The following is a 22,906-nucleotide window of genomic DNA, read 5'->3' on the forward strand; positions in this document are numbered from 1 at the left end:
AGAAATGAACAAAAACCTAATACTTGGTGGAGGAACATCCTTTGGTCCGATGAATCCAAGTTTAATAGGTTTGCCTCAGACGGAAAAGTCTATGTGCGCCGCCCACCAAACCAGGAATTTAATCCCAAGTACACTTTAAAAACTGTGAAATACGGTGGCGGAAGTGTTATGGTATGGGGATGTTTTTCGTGGTACGGCATTGGTCCAATACACCGTATCAACGGCATAATGAACGCAGAAATGTACAAAGACATCTTGGCAAATGTGATGCTGCCTTATGCTGAAGAGGAAATGCCGCTGAAATGGAAATTTCAGCACGATAACGATCCAAAGCATACTGCAAGGATCATAAGGCAGTTTGTTCAAGAGCACAATATCGAAGTATTAGAGTGGCCACCTCAGTCCCCTGACGCATCACCCATTGAGAACTTATGGGAGATCTTAGACAAGAGAATTGACCGCTCAAAAGCTACATCGTCAGAAAAACTGTGGGAAGAAATCCAGAGAGCCTGGTATGCGATCAGTAGTGACGAATGCAGGCGTTTAGTAGACTCTATGGGTAAGAGGTGCAGGGCAATCCTCAAAAATATGGGTTACCCCACGAAGTACTAATGCAGTCCTATGCAAAAAAGACTGTTCCTGTACGTTTCATAAGACTGAGATCAAGTACAATACATTTGTTTCAATTGGCTCTATTTTTTTGACCCTGTGGTCTGGTATTCTTTTGAATATTATCGATTATTACTGATTATTTTGTGTTGTGTTATCGATATAACTGACTATAGTACAATGTGACTCGGTTGTAATGGTTTCCATCATAGTTCAAACATGTCAAGTAATAAATGTGCACTTTATTCCAAACCTTTGCCAGGTGGCTCTATTATTTTGACCGCCACTGTAGTTCACGATGTCGACTGCATACCAATTACAAAGCGATTCTCCCGGAACCCAACAACAGCTGGAGGTTGTAGGAGCAATAAAAATTTTTATTTTTATATTTCGCATGATCATTGACTGAATGAGGTAGGAAAACCGGGGCAAGTTGAAGATGTTAACCATGAATTTATATTCGGAGAAATACTTTTTTCTTTCAAAGTATTAATAGAGCAGCCGTAAGTTGTACAGTATCTAATTGCATAATTTTTTATTTAAGTAGAATCACAATTATTTTGCCGTTTTTACAAAGTAGTGGAAAAGTGTCATCTTGCCCCAGTACTGACTCAAGACGACAACAGGACAAGATAACAACTCAGATACTAATTGAATGCATTTTTATTCTCAGAAGGTGAAAGAAAAGTACATCAGTTAATTAAAGCTTGCTAATAATGTATTAGTGAATAGTCTGTAATGAAAGAATTATAGTGTTGAAAATTAATATCTTAAAATCAATGTTTTTATAAACAAAAATCACACACAAATATTCCCCCTTTAAGGGGCTCCGGAACGCCCTATACTTGCAATGTTAAAATAACGCTTATAAATTACATGTTTCCTCACAAAGTATTTGAGGTAGGAAGTTGAACAATTTACAGATTATTTATTGGAATATGGGCTACAACTTAACACAGGGATTTTACAAAATTTTAGTTCAGTTATTAAAGATGATTTTTTTTCAATTGTAATGAAAATTCACAACATTTTTTTGCAATTTTTTATTTATATATTCAAAAATATACAGTTTTTTGGAAAAAGGCTGTGTTAAATTAAGAAGAAGGTACTGTGTAACATTTACTGAAAGTTTGAAACAAATATGTTTGGAAGATCCTTAGAAAACATGTAATTAGTATGAGAAAATAAAAGTTTTGGGAATCGAGCGACAAAGATTGGATTAACTTTTTAGTGCATTCCAGGTCCATAGGATGGATTATCTTCATCCTCTGCAAACTCCTCCTCCAGCTTCCTCTTGTTCCTCCTCCTCCTGTTTACTCTTGCTTGTATTTCTAGACTCTTTACAGCCCTGTCTGCAGCCCGAAGGCGTTCCTTGTCTAAAGCAAGCATCGCTCGTTGTTGTGTTCGTAGATTTTGCTACCATTTTCTTCAGTTGCAGTTACTGCAACACTGTTCCAAAAGGTGGTCATGTATGAACACTTATCACATTTCAGTTCTATTTCACTAGCAAGTCCTACGTGCTTTATTATGGAGAGTTCCAGACCAACTTCACTACAGTGAATACATCTTACACAGTTTGAAAAAATTCCTTTGAGAACCGTCATATCAAATATTTCATTCACATCCGATTCGCCCATAAAACATTCATAGTTTTCACTCATTGAACCAAGCTTCTTCTGTGAAGTATTTTCTTTCCCACTTTGACTGCTATGGGCAGGTGTACTTGAGAGGTTAGGTTCACTCACTTGGTTATCGTCTTTCTTGTTTACAGTAATAACACATACCTTTGACTTTCCAACATTTCTCCGTTTCTTAAAAGCCTTCAGAGGATTTCTAATAACTTTACTTTTACTCATTATTATACTTCAACAAAACAGAGACTCAAGAAACAGAATTAATTACGAATATTTTCGAGATAACGACAGAGTAAATAAACATGAAACAATCAACAATCACACCAGCGATATATATTGAACCATCACAGGTTAGCCACAACACATACTTTATCTCACATCACTAAAATGTACCTGATGAACAAGGACGTTAATAATAACACCATTTGACAGCAGTTTAACAGCGCCACAGTGGGTCACGCCCATGTAGAACACATTTCAAAAAAAATTTAAAAATAGTTGTAGTCTTCGGAATTGAATAAATTATGTACCTATTAAAAGGTAATAGTCTGCAGATTCAGAAAACGCAAAAAAGTAAAAATTGACCTTTTCATGATTTTGAGCCATTCCGGAGCCCCTTAAAGTCTGAGTCCTCATGCTACCACGTATGGTATTTGCCGCACTCTATGTAATCTTTATTTCATTTTATTTTATTTAAATGTTAAGTTCCGTAGGACCAAATTGAGGAGCAAATCTCCAAGGTCATGGAACGTGTCAGTACATGAACTTACAACATAAAAAGTAATAACAGATAAAAATAAATGTTCATGAACCTGAAAGAAAATCAGTCCATAAGTTTAAACAAACGCTATCAGCAATAAAATGAGAATCATCTTAATTTTTCAAGGAACTCCTCGACAGAATAGGAGTGACCCATGAGGAAACTCTTCAGTTTCGATCTGAAAGCGCGTGGATTACTGCTAAGATTTTTGAATTCGAGTGGCAGCTTATTGAAAATGGATGCAGCAGTATACTGCACACCTTTTTGCACAAGAGTTAAGGAAGTCCGATCCAAATGGAGGTTTGATTTCTGCCGAGTATTAACCGAGCGAAAGCTGCTTATTGTTGGAAATAAACTAATATTGGTAACAAGAAACGACAATAAGGAATATACATATTGAGAGGCCAATGTCAAAATACCCAGACTCGTGAAAAGAGGTCGACAAGAGGTTCGTGAACTCACACCACTTATTGCCCGAACCGCCCGATTCTGAGCCAAAAATATCCTTCTAGAATGGGTAGAGTTACCCCAAAACATAATACCATACGACATAAGTGAATGAAAATAAGCGAAGTAGACTAATTTACGTGTCGAAATATCACTCACTTTCGATACCGTTCGAATAGTGAAAATGACAGTATTAAGTCTTTGAACAAGATCCTGAACGTGGGCTTTCCACGGTAGCTTACTATCTATCTGAACACCTAGGAATTTGAACTGTTCAGTTTTACTTATCATATGCCCGTTCTGTGAGATTAAAACGTCAGGTTTTGTTGAATTGTGTGTTAGAAACTGTAAAAACTGTGTCTTACTGTGATTTAACGTTATTTTATTTTCTACAACCCATGAACTGAGGTCATGTACTGCTCTACTTGAAACCGAGTCAATGTTGCACACAACATCCTTTACTACCAAGCTAGTGTCATCAGCAAACAGAAATATTTTAGAGTTACCCATAATACTAGAGGGCATATCATTTATATAAATAAGGAACAGGAGCGGCCCCAACACTGATCCCTGGGGCACCCCCCACTTGACAGTACCCCACTCAGATCCCACATCACAGCCGTTATCAACATTGTGAATAATGACCTTTTGCTGCCTGTTGCTAAAGTAAGAAGTGAAACAATTGTGAGCTACTCCCCTTATTCAGTAATGGTCCAACTTCTGGAGCAATATTGTGTGATCAACACAGTCAAATGCCTTTGTTAAATCAAAAAATACGCCAAGCGTTCGAAACTTTTCGTTTAGCCCATCCAGTACCTCACAGAGAAAAGAGAATATAGCATTTTCAGTTGTCAAACGACTTCTAAAGCCGAACTGTATATTTGATAGCAAATCGTGTGATATAAAATGATCAATTAACCTTACATACACAGCCTTTTCGATAACTTTTGCAAACACTGATGGCATAGAAATAGGTCTAAAATTATCTACATTATCCCTTTCTCCCTTTTTATAAAGCGGCTTTACTACTGAGTACTTTAATCGCACAGGAAACTGACCATTCCTAAAGGAAAAATTACAAATATGGCTAAATACAGGGCTAACATGTGCAGCACAGTACTTTAATATTCTACTAGATACTCCATCATAACCATGAGAGTCCTTAGTCTTCAGTGATTTGATTATTGTCTCAATCTCCCTCTTGTCCGTATCACAGAGGAGTATTTCAGACGTCAATCCCGGAAAGGCATTTGCTAAGAAATTTATGATTTCCTGTAGATACTAAGTTTTTATTTAATTCACCAGCAATGCTCAGGAAATGGTTGTTAAATACTGTACATATATCTGATTTATCAGTAACGGAAATATTATTACTGCAAACTAACTTTATATCGTCAACCTTGTGCTGCTGACCAGACACTTCCTTCACAACTGACCATATGGTTATAATTTTATCATGTGAATTAGCTATTTTATTGGCATACCACATACTTTTTGCCTTGCTAATGACATTTTTAAGCACCTTACAATACTGTTTGTAATGGGCTACTGTAGCTTGATTGTGACTACTTCTAACATTTTGATATAATTCCCGCTTTGTTCTACATGATATCCTTATCCCACTAGTCAGCCAACCGGGCTGTCCATTACTGCTAGTACCCCGTTTAGAATGTCCTAATGGAAAGCAACTCTCAAAGAGCATTGTATTTATCATCTATATTATAGACACTATAAACATCTTGCCACTCTTGTTCCTTGACAAGTTTTGAAAAACTCTCTATTGCTGTTGGATTAACTTTCCTACGTAGTTTGTAATTAAATACGACATTGGCTAGTTTTGTGGCGGCGTTCGTAGCGACAAACAATTCGCTGTAGAAACGGCTTACGAAGTCACCGCCACACTTTTGATAGCGGGCCGACCGGTCCGCTGGAACAGTGAACAGAAAGACGAAAACCCAAACACTCTGATTAAATAAAAGTCGGTACTTATCTTTATTAACGAAAATACAGAAACACAGTAGTGAACTCCGTGTCTACAGAGATCTGTCTAGTTCGAGCCGGAGCGGCTAGGTCAGCGTCGGCTGACGACAAACAACTACTCTGCTGCGATGAACACACAACTGACTAGCAAGTACACAATTCGGTGGCGAGTATACAACTGAGCGGCGAATACAGAACTGTCCTAGCGCTCGCGACTCCAGCGCTTAAGAAACCAGAAGCCAGCGGTGGCGCGCGCAGACTTGCGGCGATTTCCTGTCTCGCTGGCGCTGCTTATGCGGACGGCGTCCGGACTTTGATGCTGCCAACCTTTTGGCAGCGGGCTCGGGTGGCATTACTGGCTAGGATATAACAGTTAGAGTACAAAAACTTTTTAGTGTTAAAATTTGTGCATCATGGTCTGAAAGGCCATTCTCCCTTTTACTAACAGAATGCCCATCTAGTAATGAAGAATGAATAAAAATATTGTCTATGACTGTGCTACTGTTCCCCTCCACCCTAGTTGGAAAAAACACAGTTTGCATCAGATCATATGAATTTAGGAGATGTACCAACATCCTTTTTCTTGCACAATCATGTACAAAATTAATATTGCAGTCACCACACAGAACTACTTTCTGGTACTTCCTACAAAGTGAATCAAGAACCCTCTCTAGCTTAAGCAAAAATGCTCTGAAGTCGGAGTTAGGGGACCTATAAACAACAGCAGTTAGAAGTTTAGTTTCACTAAATTCAACTAATGCTGCACAACTTTCAAATATCTGTTCAGTGCAGTGTCGTGATACGTCTATGGACTCAAATGAAATACTGGTTTTTACGTACAGAGCCACCCCCCCACCCTGCAAGGAACTCCTTGAGAAACAGCCAGCTAATCTGTAGCCTGGTAAAGGAAGCCTTTGAATTATCAAATTATTTAAGTGGTGCTCTGTTATACCTATAATTTCAGAGTTAACATCTATTAGCAGTTCTCTAACTTTATCTCTAATACCTCTTATATTTTGATGAAATATGCTAGTTCCTTCTCTACTTGGAAACATTACATCCTCTGGAGGTGAGCCCTTAGTTAGAGGCACTTCCTTTAAGCAGGTATACCTATCAGCTGACTTCAGTCTAAAAAAGGTGCAGCTCTAACACCAACTACTATAAGAATTGTTCCATGAGTGATACCACTATCACCACCACCACCCACTACACTGTCACCTATAAGCTTAGCCAGCCTCCCCTTCCCATACAGTTCTACAAACATTCTTCTGATGGAGGATCAGTGTAGAGCTCATTACATCCGAATCACTGCATTGTACTATTTTTGGAAGCGTGAGCTGACACCATGAATGCCGAACATCCACACAGCATATCCTTTTTGCTACGGGTACCATACTTAGACTCCCTGGCACCAAGACCTTTCCTTCAATTCCCACCCTTTTTTCTTTGTTGCTTTAGACGTGCTTGTTACATCTTATGTGATTCATTATAAGCCAATGTTAGCTTCATTAGTGGGCTTGTTAAGACTCTTGCACTTTGCGTACAGTGACGGTTCCGTTTTGTCACATTTGATCTTTCTGTAGGCATCCGTTACCGTGGAAAAACGGGGGCAGACAATAGCGTTAGCGCAACAAATAGCACTATCGTTTCTCTCTCCCCCCCCCCCCCCCCCGCCCACTGCTGATACAGTTCTACAAACATTCTTAGTTCCTGTGGGTGAAATGACATTTGGTAGCTTACTAGGCACAGTGGACGATCGAGATTAATCTGCATTGTTAATTGCCGATCCAGAAAACTTATGTAATTCCCGCACTTCTTTCAAAATTGAGTGAAACTTATCCACACTATGCTTGTAAACACCCACTGATCTGGCGACAGATGTTGCCTCTGTTCTCCGCATACTGAACTTAATTTTTTTCACAAAATATTCCAGCCGATCCTCTGCTCCCTGCTGAAAAGATGAGAAATCTCACATTATTCTGTGTATTCGAAAACACAAGTCTTCTGCACTGCTACTTCGTCATACCAAAAAACACTTTGCCCATGGCTGTTAAATAGGTTTTCAAATCGGACACTTTTTAAAAAATTCCTCACCTTACCTGAAAAGTAAGTGCCTTAAAGTAATAAAATAGCACAGAAGGCAGAGCCACAAAATTTTCTGGTGTCAAGGTCCCTTACTAACACTTACGGCCCTAGTTTGTGGCTCACAAAGTTCAGAAAATCGCATACCGTAAATAAGAAATGCACACAATCACCAAAATAAAGCAGTAGAAAGCAAGTGGGGCAAGATGACGACTTCGTCAACTTGGTCTCGTCATCATGCCTCGATTATCTATGTTAAAAGCCGCCGAATTTCACATTGCATTAACAAGGCTAAGACATGAATAAACTGTGAGTGTAAAACACTTACTGTCTTAGTAACGCACAGAAAAGAATAACCAAACTTAATAACTGTTGGATCACAAGAGGTTATCTTGGAAGTCTTGAAAATTATAACACGTCAGATAGTATAGACAGCAAGTACCTAACGTACACTAGAATGTCTGGAACGGCTAAACTGTTGGAGTTTGTAGTGTATCGCCGTGAGGAGCGAGAAGCGCTAGTAGTATTCGTAATGTGGCGCCAGTTAATAGAATAAACAAGTACCACGTAATTAATCACCTTTCCCCGTTCGTCAATTTGCTCCGGTCTCCCCTATAATATGATGTTAAAAGCTTAACACAATAAGTCAAGTACTAATTGGAAAATGTGTGTGTGTTTTGAGACAGTGTAGCCGATGGCGCGCAAATTATCCCAGGTTTCATTAATCCAGTATTTGAGAATGAGATCACCTAGTAACTTACAAAAAACCTTAGGCATAATTTCAAACCTCTACGACAATTTTTATCGCGGAAACCCCTCACAAAATGATAAAATGTAAAAAGTTAATCGCTTACTACATTTTCGCTGTTTATGCAGTAAAACTTAAGCATGAGACATGACGATGTAATTTACTATTTCTTTACTACCAACTCTATTCGCAACACGGCTTGCAGATAGTGTTTACATATACCACTGAACGGACCTGCAAAATTATCTCATTGTACGACGTAATTATAGTTTAGGAGATATGACTTCATACACATTGAGATGCGTGAAAACCTTGCTGCTATTAGAACGGATCTGTTTTACACATGAGGTTTCGGTTCTTTAAATAATCGGGGGTGTTTACTGGTGTCGCACTAAACCAATAACCCCCCCCCCCTCACAAATTCGATACTTTCAAGAATCGACTCCCATGTACAAAACAGCTCCGTTCCAAGAAAAGCTGGGTTTTCATGCATAACGTCATATCTCCTGAATTACGTGTCATACAATGGTATAATCTGGTAGGTACATTCAGTAATATATGTGGATTAGCGCAGTTGATATTTTGCCCGGAAGATAATGATATATATCGGGATTAATATTTCCCGCGATATATCGATATCAGAGTGGTGATATCGATTGCCGATATTTTTATATCATATTACATTTTTTCACAATTTTCGTTAAATATTAGGAGTTGTTCCTTTGAAATTGCAGTATAACATAATTTTACTTTCACTGTGTGAAGGAGTCTCGCTACTTTTTGACCTTTCATCACGACCATTCTTTCTCTTGGACTGTGTGAAGAAAGGATATGTGGCACAAAAGAAGTCCGATTACACTATTGAGGATGGCGGTATGAATGGAACGATAAGATTTCAGATGTGAAGAAATAGCGTTCCTTTTCGTAAATATATATATATATATATATATATATATATATATATATATATATATCGCAAGATTGGTCTTTACTCTGGGCGAAGACATGTGAGGAGAAAATCTGACGTAATCGGCGCTGCCAACAGAAACTACAACGTCTAGCTTCACCACACAATTTTGACAATAGAGCTGCTAGGTCGCTAGCATTGGTAGAAATGAAAAAAAAAAAAAAATCAAACAGGGTAGTCGAAGTGTTCCAGACAAATCTGATATGCGACGAAACCGAAGGACGAACCCGTCGGACAACTTTTATTGTGCCACTTACACGCAGTTACCATTTTTAACATAGTGGTTGTCGCCAAGCGTGAAAGTGCATCATTTTACTTTCAATTTTTGCTCTAAGGGGGATATGCAGGCTGCTAGCTTGTTGATGTACATTACATCTAATAATAAATCAATACTTAAATATGCAGCTCTAAAACTGGCAGTACATTTACAATGTGCAGGCGATGTGTTTTTATAGGTATGTACGTCGATATTTGTTTCGTCGATACACCGTTATATTGATGATGACGTGTCTTTACATATCGATATTTCGGATTCTGGATACTTTTAAAAATATCATCAGTCCTAATGTGGATACTGTCTGCAAAATGCGTTGCGAACGGGGTATGTTGTAAAAAAGTAATAAAACGTCTTGGCTGAAGTTTTACGACATGAGAGCGAAAACGTCGTGAGCGGCAAACTTTTTTTCCTTTCATTGTGTGTGTGTGTGTGTGTGTGTGTGTGTGTGTGTGTGTGTAGGGAGGTCAGTGAGACGGAGTTTAGAAAAGGTTCGAATTAATCTTTAAAGTTTGTTGGAAGTCGTTAAGTGCTCTCATTCTCAAGTACTGGATGAATGTAGTCTCGATACTTGGGCGCCGTGAGCTACGCTGCCTCAAGACACATACACAGTTTCTAACGTTCAAAATGGCTCTGAGCACTATGGGACTCAACTTCTGAGGTCATCAGTCCCCTAGAACTTAGAACTACTTAAACCTAACTAACCTAAGGACGTCACACACATCCATGCCCGAGGAAGGATTCGAACCTGCGACCGTAGCTTCTAACGTTAATATTTGTCTTGCTGCGTTAAATCTTTAACATGAGACTAGACGTCTTAGTCAGTAGATTGTGAGAGCATTTTAAATTTTTAAATTCGGTCAATTATATGAAATTTTAAAAACCAAGTTTTTATTGCCCTGGAAACTTTTGTTGGCCCTGGAAGCGATTAGATAGGCAACCTGTAACCTGCCCCGTCTGACCGTTTTAGCTGTGTAGTGATACTGATAACTAAAGCACCCACCAGAACATTCGGAAACCGAAGAGCGAAAGGTTTCAGAGAGTTGGGTTGAGGAACGGGTGAACGTCGCCCCTACAGCCGAGATCCCCTTTGAGGTCTTGCTATTTTTTTTTTTTTTCCTCACACAAGAATAATCATTGGTGTAGTTCAATCATTAGGGACCTATAAGAAAGGGGGTATCTCTCTGTCTTTCGGTGCCTTACGAGTTAAAGTTACTTTTAAAGCAATAAATCTACATTATAATTTTCTGGTCCAGTTCTCATTTGAGTGGCTCAAACGTTTTCCGTGCTACTTGAGAATTACACCAAATGGACAATGTTGTGAGCGATCCTGCAACATAAACAATATAAAATATTAATCAGGCCTAACCTACTCACTAGAGAAAGACGACAGCTATTAACGTAGCATGAACTGTGTTTATCGGCATGAATGAGTAAATCTTTTTCACTTGCCACAAGTCTAGACGATCCGAAGCAAGTTAACATTAATCCGCGAATGGAAATGGAAATGTGGGAAACCATACCAGTGTGCGAAATGCCCTCCGCTAGACACTGTGAGGTGACTTGCGGTGTGTAGATGTGGATTTATGGCTTCCGTTATTTGCAACTGAATTTCACGCTTACTCGGACGAATCCAAAGGGTGCAGCCATCAAAATACTTGATTACTTCCGTTGTGTATTAAAATCACTCAAAGCCAATGAAGACCATAATGAAAACAAACTTAAATTATGCTGCCTGATAAGTACTTGTAGTGTATATATAAATTTCAAAATAGATTCAGCAACTGAATGTAAATGTAGATAAAGATAAATGTGGAAGTCCATGAAGTAAACGGTCAGTGTGAAAGTTCATGATAGTTGTAAACAAAGCGACACGTTCAATACCATTTCGATACATGAAGAGTATAATCCATGGATACACAGACTGTACTCCTGCTGATACAACCACCGGTGAGTTTCTAACACCGTGGCTTGTAATGACGACCTTGTGTGCTAAACTGTCTCCTCCTCCGCGTCTTCTGTCTGACGACGTCAAGATAATTCCAGAAACGAGGAATTTGTTAGACCCTGTGTGACGTACCGCTATTGCGGCAACACTAGCTCATCATTGCAGCCACAACTTCCCAGTAGCTCATTCGACCATTCACACTCCTTCACGCCCATGTCTGTCGCAGTCGCTGTACAGGATGTCTGGCAATTACTGTAACAACTGCTCTGCCTGGTAACCCATGGCTGCCGCGCGGGATTAGCCGAGCGGTCTCAGGCGCTGCAGTCATGGGCTGTGCGGCTGGTCCCGGCGGAGGTTCGAGTCCTTGCTCGGCATGGGTGTGTGTGTGTTTGCCCTTAGGATAATTTAGGTTAATTAGTGTGTAAGCTTAGGGACTGATGACCTTAGCAGTTAAGTCCCATAAGATTTAACACACATTTGCATTTTTTTTTTTTTTTTTTTTTTGTAACCCATGGGTCCCAACTGTTCCGCGTGAAATGAGTTTGAAGCAAATTTTTCATGGCGAACTGAACGGTGTTGGAATTGCTTGCACTCTGTTGGAAACTAAGGAAGTTATCTTTATAATGTCGTCTGGGAATGCGGTGCAAAATTTGATTTGTTAAATCAGATTTTAAAATGTTTTTTTTCTTTTAATCTGAAAACATTTTTTAGTACGGTATCTTGCGTCGTCCTATAACATGACAAAGGGTTACTAACTCTGGCAATATGAACAATTTTAGGGAAAGAAACATTTTATATTATTATGCATCTGCTTAAAACAAAAATGCCTCTTATTAAATTTTGTATCGAGGAGAAACTTTCTGTTAACCATCCTATTGAAAAGAACGCCATTTCCTCCGTTTTATCAGTACGATGATTTTTTAATCACAGATATTTTCTCGTTGCCAGACTATTACAAAAGATCACACTGGTCAGTAGTCCTCTCCGCGATGCATCCAACTCATTTTTTATTTGTGGGCAGCCATGCCTTTTTCACGTATCGCACGCTTATGTGCGTCCGTTAGTAGTAAAATTTTCTTAACGTCCACTGATTCAAAAGTAATGGTGATTTATGAAGTAGGGAACTAACTTTACTTTATGAAATGTTTAAAGCAGAGTTAAAGGAACGTAAATCATACATTAATAATTGCGTACCAAATTCTTAATATTAGGATTTTATGAAAACCTAATGGAAATGTTTTTAAAGCTCCTACCACCCACCTTTAAAAGCACGAAGGCCAAGTAGTGGGCAGTTGGGACCGGACTGATAATAGCTGCCTTAAAAAGAAAAAAAATCCTGGTCGATAAACTGGGACAGGGAGACGATGCTTTATCTATCTTGACGAAGCTGCACGAATATACAATCAGATATTGATAAGTCAACGAAGAGGTGCAAAGACTGTGAACTTGCTTTAAACGTCTAGAAATATAAAATTTAGCACTTCAGAAAAAAAAAACAAAAAAACGTAGGGATCTGGGTGGCTAAAACATTCGTTCGAATTGTCCAGTATGTTCTTCTAACTAATCATGAACAATTGCGGCCCGGTGACACGGTGCATCGTTGTTTGGGAATATGAAGTTCAAAATGGTTCAAATGGCTCTGAGCACTATGGGACTTAACTTCTGAGGTCATCAGTCCCCTAGAACTTAGAACTACTTAAACCTAACTAACCTAATGACATCACACACATCCATGCCCGTGGCAGGATTCGAACCTGCGACGGTAGCGGTGCGCGGTTCCAGACTGTAGCGCCTAGAACCGCTCGGCCACCCCGGCCGGCGGAACATGAAGTCCATGAATGACTGTAAATGGTCTCCAAGTAGCTGAACATAACCATTTCCAGTCAATGATCCGTTAATTTGGACCAGAGGACCCAATCCATTCCCTGTAAACACAGCCCACACCATTACGGACTATCACCAGAACGCATAGTGCCTTATTGACAACTTGCGTGTACGGCTTCGCGGGGTTTGCACCACACTCTAACCCAACTATCAGCTCTTACCAGCTGAAATGGAGAGTCATCTGACCAGGCCACGGTTTTCCAGTCGTCTAGGGTTCAACAGATACGATTTCGAGCCCAGGTGAGGCCCTGCAGGCGACGTCGTGCTGCTAGCAAAGGCACGCGCGTCTGTCATCTGCTGCCATAGCCGCTAACGCCAAATTCCGCCGCACTGTCCAAACGGATACGTTCAGCGTAGGCCCCACATCGATTTCTACGGTTATTTCACGCAGTGTTGCTTGTGTGCTAGCACTGACAGCTCTGCGCAAACGCTGCTGCTCTAGCTGGTTAAGTGAAGGCCGTTGATCACTAAGTAGTCTGTGGTGAGAGGTAATGTCTGAAATTAGGTATTCCGAGCACACTCTAGACTTCTAGATCTCGGAATATTGAATTCTCTAACGATTTCCGAAATTTAATGTCCCCTGCGTCTAGCTTCGACTGCCATTCTGTGCTCAAAGCCCGTTAATTCCCGTCGAGCGGCCACAATCACATCGGAAACCTTTTCACACGAATCTCCTGAGTACAAGTGTGTACGCGGTATTACCGCCGTCTGTATATGTGCATATCGCTATCCCATCACCTCAATGAACGCTACAACCCCTACAGCAGTAGCGAAGACAGTAGTCTAATAACAGCGTGCACACTGGCGTTTAAGCAGTCATCATTGTCGTGCTTAATACTAATAGGAACGGAAAGGAGCCATAGTAAATGGCACAATGAGAGGCATCTTTTACCATACCCTTCACAGTGATTTGCAGTTTGTAAAACTGTTTTCCTGCATCAGTGACGTAGGTTCTAGCACTAGAGATCAAAGGAAAGATACCATCCATTAGATCCGCCAGTCGCTGCAAGCAGTAGGCACATGGGACGTACAAAGACGCGCACGAAAGCACTTAGTACAAAACGTAAGATATTTTAAACGCATTTTGGGCTTATTAAACTGAATACAGGTACATGTGCATTTTGTATTTCCAATAAAAAGGCTATATTTGAACTCTAAAAAGAGGAAACGTTTTCTCACTAAAATTACGAAAATGCATTTGTAAGTTCATCTGTTTTCGTACCAAGTTATTGTTCTTTCCGTAAGGATTGCTTATTGTTGTGACTTGGCAAGATAGCCAAGCCACTATGAGGTGACCGAAAGGCACGCGTTTAAGCTCACGCAGGCTGGCGTGAGGTCTGGAACAGTTAAAGGAGTTGAGTCTAGTAAAAAAAGTACGTAGCTTCTGGAATACTTAACTTTAACCCATAATTGGTGAACATCGGTCTGACGGTACATGCATCACAAGATAAATAGCGCCGGCCGAAGTGGCCGTGCGGTTAAAGGCGCTGCAGTCTGGAACCGCAAGACCGCTACGGTCGCAGGTTCGAATCCTGCCTCGGGCATGGATGTTTGTGATGTCCTTAGGTTAGTTAGGTTTAACTAGTTCTAAGTTCTAGGGGACTAATGACCTCAGCAGTTGAGTCCCATAGTGCTCAGAGCCATTTGAACCAAGATAAATAGCAAATGATAATAGCGCCTTGCTAGGTCGTAGCAAATGACGGAGCTGAAGGCTATGCTAACTATCGTCTAGGCAAATGAGAGCGTAATTTGTCAGTGAACCATCGCTAGCAAAGTCGGCTGTACAACTGGGGCGAGTGCTAGGACGTCTCTCTAGACCTGCCGTGTGGCGGCGCTCGGTCTGCAATCACTGACAGTGGCGACACGCAGGTCCGACGTATACTAACGGACCGCGGCCGATTTAAAGGCTACCACCTAGCAAGTGTGGTGTCTGGCGGTGACACCACACTTATCTTTTTATATTACCATAATACGAAACTTACCGTATTCTACTTCAACTCTTTTGAAAACACTACTGAAACAAATTAATTTTGTAGCGCCTTTCGTAGTGTAGATTCTGAAGCTGACTTTGTTCCTCCACATTCCAGGCAGAATATACGCAACGTGAAATTCGTCATGTCTTTCGTCTGGAAGGTCTACCTAAAACGTTGTCATCTCCATAAGAAGTACAGAGCATCCTTTTCGAGAGAAGGCTGGAACGACAGTTTTAAAACACCTTGTATTTCAGGTATGCATTCACCTTCATATGTCCTGAAATCATTTTATCCAGTAATTTGTCAGGCAGAACTCGGAAGTTCGGTTGCTCCATGGAGCCGTTCCTGGATGATGCTGTTGTGTACGGAGAAATTGCAACCCCAGGTAATTTTAACTTAATGGAGGAGGATCTGCAGACGAATGACGCTTGGTAATCGCTCAGTTGTAATATGTTGCGCACAAATAGGCGGCAGGACGTGTGATGGTTTAATTACACGATTGCTGAAATCATGAGATGCCAGACTGGCAAGGGGACCACGCATACCCGTCATTAACGATTTCGTCCAAATTTATGGTATCTGCAAGTCTTGACCAGCATTGAAAGTGACAAAAGTGAGAGTGTCAGATGGCCAAGCGTTTAGAAAAAATATCATTTTTGCCGTGGATCTGGGAGACATGAGCCTCATATTTATGTTAACGTGGTTTTCAGGCAGCGGTTCGCCCAGCGGGAAAAGTACAGAACCGCAATCCGACGGACGTAGGACTGTCTCTCGATGCGGAAATTTTTATTTTTAATTTTTACATTCCTTACACTGCAAATAAACCGAAATAATGCCCATTGTATTGTATTTGTTAACATTTTTGTAAAAGACGTGAAAAAGGAAGGCAAGTAAAATTTGGGGTTACAAATAACTTTCGAAGAAGGAATTTTAATTCACGCGTAAGGACTTCGTTACATTTGGTTTGCCGCCAAACTGTTCATTGAGAGAGAGAACCTATTTTGAATGTAAACCAGTTTTGTTATTCTATAGAAACTGTAGGTGTAAAAAAAATCTACTTTTAGAAAGTGTGCAAGATGCTCTTGTTTTTATGATGAATATCATAGCATCACGCGAAAATCAAGTGGTAAATAATAAAAGTATCTAATTTAATTTACGAAATTCTCGTCTGCACTCTATGGTCCCTTCCGAGAATTTGTAATTCCAAATTTTGCTTTCCCTTTCATTGCTTTTATGAAAATATTAATAATCACAATATATTGAACATTGTTTAGATTTTGTTGCATGTAAGTAACGTAAAAATTGAGATAAAAATGTTTCCGCGTAGGAACTCGACGGAACGACGGTCGAATAAGCATTCTGCACTCTTTCCACTGCTCTAACCGCTGCCGGGAAACCACGTAAACATAAGTCTCTCATGGTTCGCCCGCCCCGCGCCAAATTTGCGATTTTTCTAAACGCTGTACCATCAGATGCTCCTACTTTAGGTCATTTACATTTCTGGCCAAGCCCGACATAATTATATCATAAATTTGACAAAATCGGCGATGGCGAGTAGGCGTGGTCCCCTCGTAAGATTCGCCGAAGAATCCTCAAGCGCAAAACCGTTTTTCAATCGATATTTCAGTATTGCTGATCAATCAAGGGCACTTGCCAGGTATAGTTGATAAAAGGAAAAAGAGAAATCGAAATATGAGCAGTGCGTTCCATCACAGGTTTGTTTGATAACCTCGAAAGCGTCATGAAGATGCTCACCCAACTACAGCGGCAGACGGTACATAGACACGTTGTGCATCACGATGTGGTTTTGTTGTTAAAATTTCGAGCATATACGTTCCTGAAAGAGTGAACGAATATATTTATTACTGCTACGTATACCTGGCGAAAATACTGTGAAGGTGAAATTAATGAGATTACGTCTCATAGGAAGGCTTACCAACAACCAGGCCTCTCGTGTACCATACACGACTGGAACAAGGAAGTGGGGAGTGTTACAGGAATTACCCACAGCGACACATCCTAAGGTGGCTTACGTAGTATATCTGTAGATGCAGACGCGCACTTTAACATGATATCGAACCACAGGATATCCTGTTATTTCCACATTCATGAAGCATTGCCAGAAATGACAGTCACATTAAAATCTGGAAAGATATCTTTGTCGAACGGGCGATCGACACTGAAACGAAGCGGTTGTCTGATACCCTTGATCCACCAATTCATATGTTATCTTTTCCGCGAGCTAGTCATGTACTTAGTATGCCGTACTACACACAAGGCAACAGAGAACATTTGTGATTATGCATTTATTTCCTCAACGTATACATGGCAGTCTCGCAGAACTTTTAATAGCATACGTTGCCTCTAAAATATCGGCAGTATTTTCAGGAGGTCTCTAGCCTGTGTTCGTGTTAGCGTCTAGCAATCAATTCAAATGGTTCAAATTGCTCTGAGCACTATGGGACTTAACATCAGTCCCCTAGACTTACAACTACTTAAACCTAACTAACCTAAGGACATCACACACATCCATGCCCGAGGCAGGATTCGAACCTGCGACCGTCGCAGCAGCGCGGTTCCGGATTGAAGCGCCCAGAACCGCTCGGTCACAACGACCAGCTAGCAATCAGTGACAGCCCACTATATACGTAACTATTCTGTTGACATACCCCGAGCGACATAGCACAGTGCACAGGGTATACAGTGTAGCGTCCAAATGAAAGTTTGGCCACACTGATGTTAGGTTTTCCGTGGTCTTCCTGCACGTTCTTCGGTGAATTCTGGAATGATCCATGAAACACCCTACTGCCGCTTCCTTCCCCCACACTTACTCAACAGAACTCGTGCTCCATTTGACGTCTCTAACCTCTCTTCCTCCTTATTTTCCTTCCTTAATTTCGGAATAGGATTTTATAAAACTACTGGCAGAATAGGATCGATTGTATAACATTGCTGACTGGAGATCAAATTTGACATTAGATAAGAAAGTGAGCTATGTTCAGAACTCAGATTTGATCTTAGGTAGCACATAACACGATTGGCAACACGACTAAAATAGAGTCAATGTGGCCAAGGTAAAGTCATGGAGTGCTGTTTACTTTAATTCTCCCGTAAGGCCGATACCTTATGGACACCTCGGAAAGCTGTTGCTATGTCTGCTTTAAACAGATCACCAACTACTATTTGAAAGGTTCCTGTAGCATAAAATCTTAAGATTAACAGCAAAACATACATTGCAGTCAGTGGTTCGAATCTTTTGATTGGTTTCGTTTGATAGTCTCTGAGTCCTACTTCCAACCGCTCTAAATACTTTTCTCCAAACGAAACTTCAGTTTAATCGACTTGTTATTTAACTCCACGAGAGGGTTCACCCTTTCACGGAACGTGCCGGGAGGTCATTGTATCTCGTCATCATCGTCCTCTGTGGACACGTCTGAATGCTCTGATATTTGTAAACGAAAGGAAAAATGTAATTCACATCGCACAGTGTTACTGCACACAGAATTTTGCCCAACAGTGATCCAGAACGCTCGGGAAATGGAGCGTGTGGTATGGTATTGTGTGGTTTCAGTGGTATGGAATGGCACGGTAATATTGTTATAATTATCTTTACGACCAATAATCTAGAAAAAGTAGTAACAAATGGAAAAAATTCAGTAATTGAAATGGGTTCGAACATGTGATCTTTTGCACAACACAACCTCTGAGCCAAAACAAAGTTAGTGTATTTCAAAATACTTCCTTATGTTCTATTTATCTACGCACGTAGAACTGTCATAGTAATTTAAGGACATGTTCGGATGTTAAAAATTTAATACGAATTGCGTAGTTCTTGCTACTATGAGAACATATATAAGTGATGCTGAATCGTTATTGGTTGCTGTCAACATTCCCATACTTAACTGTTCACTGAAAATTCCTTTCTTACTCTGCTGCTAAGCGTCTATAACATGCCTTTGAACTAATCACATAAATTACGAGTCATCTTCCAAGAGTTGTTATGAAATTGATCATTAAGTCACACTTGGGGTAATCTTCTCAGCCTAACCTTCCAGATAGAACAACAGTATTTTGAGCATCAGCAGCGTGGGAATGGCACAGTCACATATTTATTTGCCATTGTTTGTGTTAATAACAACTTCCTTTATTATTCCAGTTGCTGATAAAAAAAAAAGCGATGAATCGTAGTGCCACTACATTATAAACTGCCGATTAGAGCTGAACTTGACTTTGATCCACGAATTCCCGCCAGTCAAATCTGACCCGACTTCACAGCGGTGTGACTCATATGCCATGTTAAGCTCGGCCTAAGGTCATTTCCTGTCTTAACCTAAGCTTAAATGCTTTATACAGTCGGCCCTAAGAGTGCTCAGCTGGCACAGGAGCATCCCGATTATGCTTCTGTTCGCACCCTGTAGGCAGGCAGTACAGATGCTGCAGTGATTTGGTATAAAAGCTTCCTTGCCCTAGGCGCAGTGCCAGTTGCGCATCTGGCGTTTTGCGTTCACCAGTCAGCAGAACCTGAATCAGGACAGCATGTGGTGGGGGGGGGGACATTCCATGTTTACCGTTAACGCTCCCCGTTTTCCTCTTTGAACTGGATTGGTATGCACATGGAGATGTTTAGAGGCCAGTTACTGGCCTTTTTATCCACCATTGTGGACCCGCGATTTCGCTTAGGTACGTCCGCTATAGCTCCTATGCTCAAAATGCCGAGTTATGGCAGGCTATAATCTTCCATCAAAATCAGTTTCCAAGCAAATTTTGCGAAGACTACTGGTGATTATGGACGATGTTTCACTGGATCTCTTTAAGAACGATATCTGGAGATTTCTGTTACTTTGGAAGGACCGTGATACTAAACATACCAATTTTAAATCCAAGTAACTTCAGCCATACAATGGTATATTAATTTAATGAACTGTCGTTGCTCAAATCCTAAATTTAAGTATGTAAAACTTTGCTTGCAGCATGTATACGGCAACAAATCATGTCATGAATTAAAGGAAATAATTTATAAGTTAAAACAGGAAAACCATTTGTGTCATGAATTAATTGTAACATGTATGAAACAAGAAAGAAAGGTTTATATTAAAAGTTCCGTTACAACTAGGTCATTTCTAGACCAAACTTAAGCTCCATTTAGGATAAGCGTCGTCAGAATTTGCCTTAATACAGTAGGGAATACCTACACCTGCCTAGCTGGGCGTCCAAAATGCAAGTCCAGTGTCTTAACTACTACATTGGGTGATAATTTTATCCACAAACCATGACACAGTTTGATGACACAAACAGTGCCAGCGTAGGTATAAAGGCTCAGTCTGATTTTACTCCATTTATAACGCGAAATGTGCCATAGATATATCTCAGATCATCGCACAAGTATAAACATAGGAAGTTTGAACGTACGATTATTATAGAAAAGCAAAACTTAAGAGATACTAGAGACTCTGGTTGCAAACTTACAGCTTTTGTAGGTCTTCATTATTATATTTCTTTCAGCGCAGAAATAAGATTTTACTAAAAGTGTTCCAAGAAATGCGAGTGATTTCATAGACTCCTGTAGTATTTCTTGTTCTTAACGTCTAGACCACCCGCTAATATTATCTGGACCCGCTCGTTTTAAAGACCTTCATTCTTACCTCTGATAGAGAAAATGTCCCGTCTTCTAGGTTCTTGCTCACGCTAGATCTGTTACTTTTGTCCTATCAGTCGGAACATATCCCTATTCTCAACTGTGTATCTATATACGTGTCTGTATATCTGTATCTGTCTACATTTGTTACAAATATTCCGTGTATTCTTTAAACCATTTCGCTTCTGGTTCCTAAACGAAACATGGAGGTTAAGAATTCCATCCTAACAGTATTCCAGGCGTTTCAGAGCCGTGGTAGGTATGTTTAACGACCTGTTATTTCTGTCTTATCAGATGGATTAATGCTAAAACGGTTGTGTAGCCGTTATTACCGCGCTTAGGTCAAACTACAGATGTTTTGATTTTGCAACGTCACAAGAGCGTTGGTGGCAAGCTTGTAACAGATCTGGACGGATGCCATACTTTCGCACTGGACAGCCATTGCCATCTACCTGACTGCTTTGATGTACATCTTAACTGGGGCTGTACAAAACAGCCGACATAATTCACCATATACTTTCCAGTGATATCGGTGTTACAGCTCAGTTGCGCCTAGTTTTACGTTGGGTTAATTCCATACATGCACCAAAGTGTTAAGTTATGAGTTAAAAACATTTCATCCCTTGTGGGGATCGAACCCACGACCTTTGGATTAGAAGTCCAACGCGCTATCCTCTGCGCCAAAGGGACGATGTTTGCTAGAGTGCGTCACGTCCAGACTTGTCGTATTGCGGTTCCCGTAGTCTAAGCACTCGTCACAACTGATTATCACCAGCCCTACGAGAAAGACACGCCGCGGCGCGTACGTCACGAGGGTAGGCCTGAGCTAGCTAGCTCGCTCGCTCAACTCAGCCGACGAAATGAGTTCCTAATTGTGTTAACTCGTAACTGGGTGTTTACACATTAACGAGAATTGCATATTCTACTGAAAACTGCTTTTACGGAGTCTTACTGATTACTAGTACTACAAAAAATACGCAACTGTGCAGTAGCTGTAATTTAAGATCTATCTCTGCATTAAGGATATAACATCTCGTTTATAGCATTTAGTCTCTACTGTTAACAGTCCTCATTTTATACAAGATGTGGTGCCTCATCCAACCGATAAAATTTTATTATACCCAGTACAGCCGTAACAAATTATTACTAGGCGTAGGGACTTTCGATCGTTGTAGGATTAATAAACAACAAGACTCCATAACAGCGGATTCACAGTAGAAGTGCAATTCTCGTTTGTACGTTAACACGCAATTACGAGTTAACAGGTGCAGAAGCCTAATTTATCTGCAGAGGTGAACAAGCAAGCGAGTAAATCAGCCCTACCTTCGTGACGTACGTGTCGCGGACTGTCTTTTTCGCGGGCCTCGTCATTATCAGACTTAATAGCGATGACTGGTACGGGTGAAGGGGACAAGAGGAAAGAGGAGGCGACAAATCAAAAGTGACTTGCGTGCAAAGATGCCCCGCAAGAGGGAGTAATTTACCTCTGGTTAAGATGGAACAAAACCTCTGTGGCGATCATAAATAATTAAATTGCAGGGACCGTGGGCATAAGAGATGTTAAGATTAGGCAGATAGAGCGCATAAGAGACTCAGATTTTAGCAGAAGTGGCTAACCAACTGCCAGTAATTCCAAGTATCACCTGCTCAAACAAACAAGGGTAATGGAATGTAGTCAAATTAAATTAGTCAATGCTGAGGAAAACAGATTAGGAAATAAGACACCAAATAGAGTAAATAAATTTTGCTCTTTGGGCAGCAAATTAACTGACGATGCCAGAAGTAAAAAGGCCATAAAATGTAATAGCAAGAAAATTATTTCTGAAAATGAGGAACCTGTTGAAACTTAAGTGCAAATTCAAGTGTTAGGAAGTCGTTTCTGGGGGGTATGTATACATAAGTGAAATGAGGAGTTCAGGAGCTCTCGAAATCTGATGCTGCAGAAGATTGTTGAAGACTAGAAGG

General features: G+C 40.4%; 1 protein-coding gene and 1 non-coding gene across 4 annotated transcripts in view; one reads left to right on the forward strand and one right to left on the reverse strand.

Moving 5' to 3' along the window:
- The window catches only part of LOC124595978 (ras-like GTP-binding protein RhoL), a 353,938-nt gene that overhangs the window by 205,318 nt on the left and 125,714 nt on the right, over window positions 1-22,906 (forward strand). The window lies entirely within an intron of this gene.
- On the reverse strand, window positions 21,559-21,631 carry Trnar-ucu. Its single transcript has one exon. It is a non-coding gene; the product is annotated as a tRNA-Arg (tRNA).

Source organism: Schistocerca americana, chromosome 2 (assembly GCF_021461395.2).
Source record: "Schistocerca americana isolate TAMUIC-IGC-003095 chromosome 2, iqSchAmer2.1, whole genome shotgun sequence".
Lineage (NCBI taxonomy): Eukaryota > Metazoa > Arthropoda > Insecta > Orthoptera > Acrididae > Schistocerca > Schistocerca americana.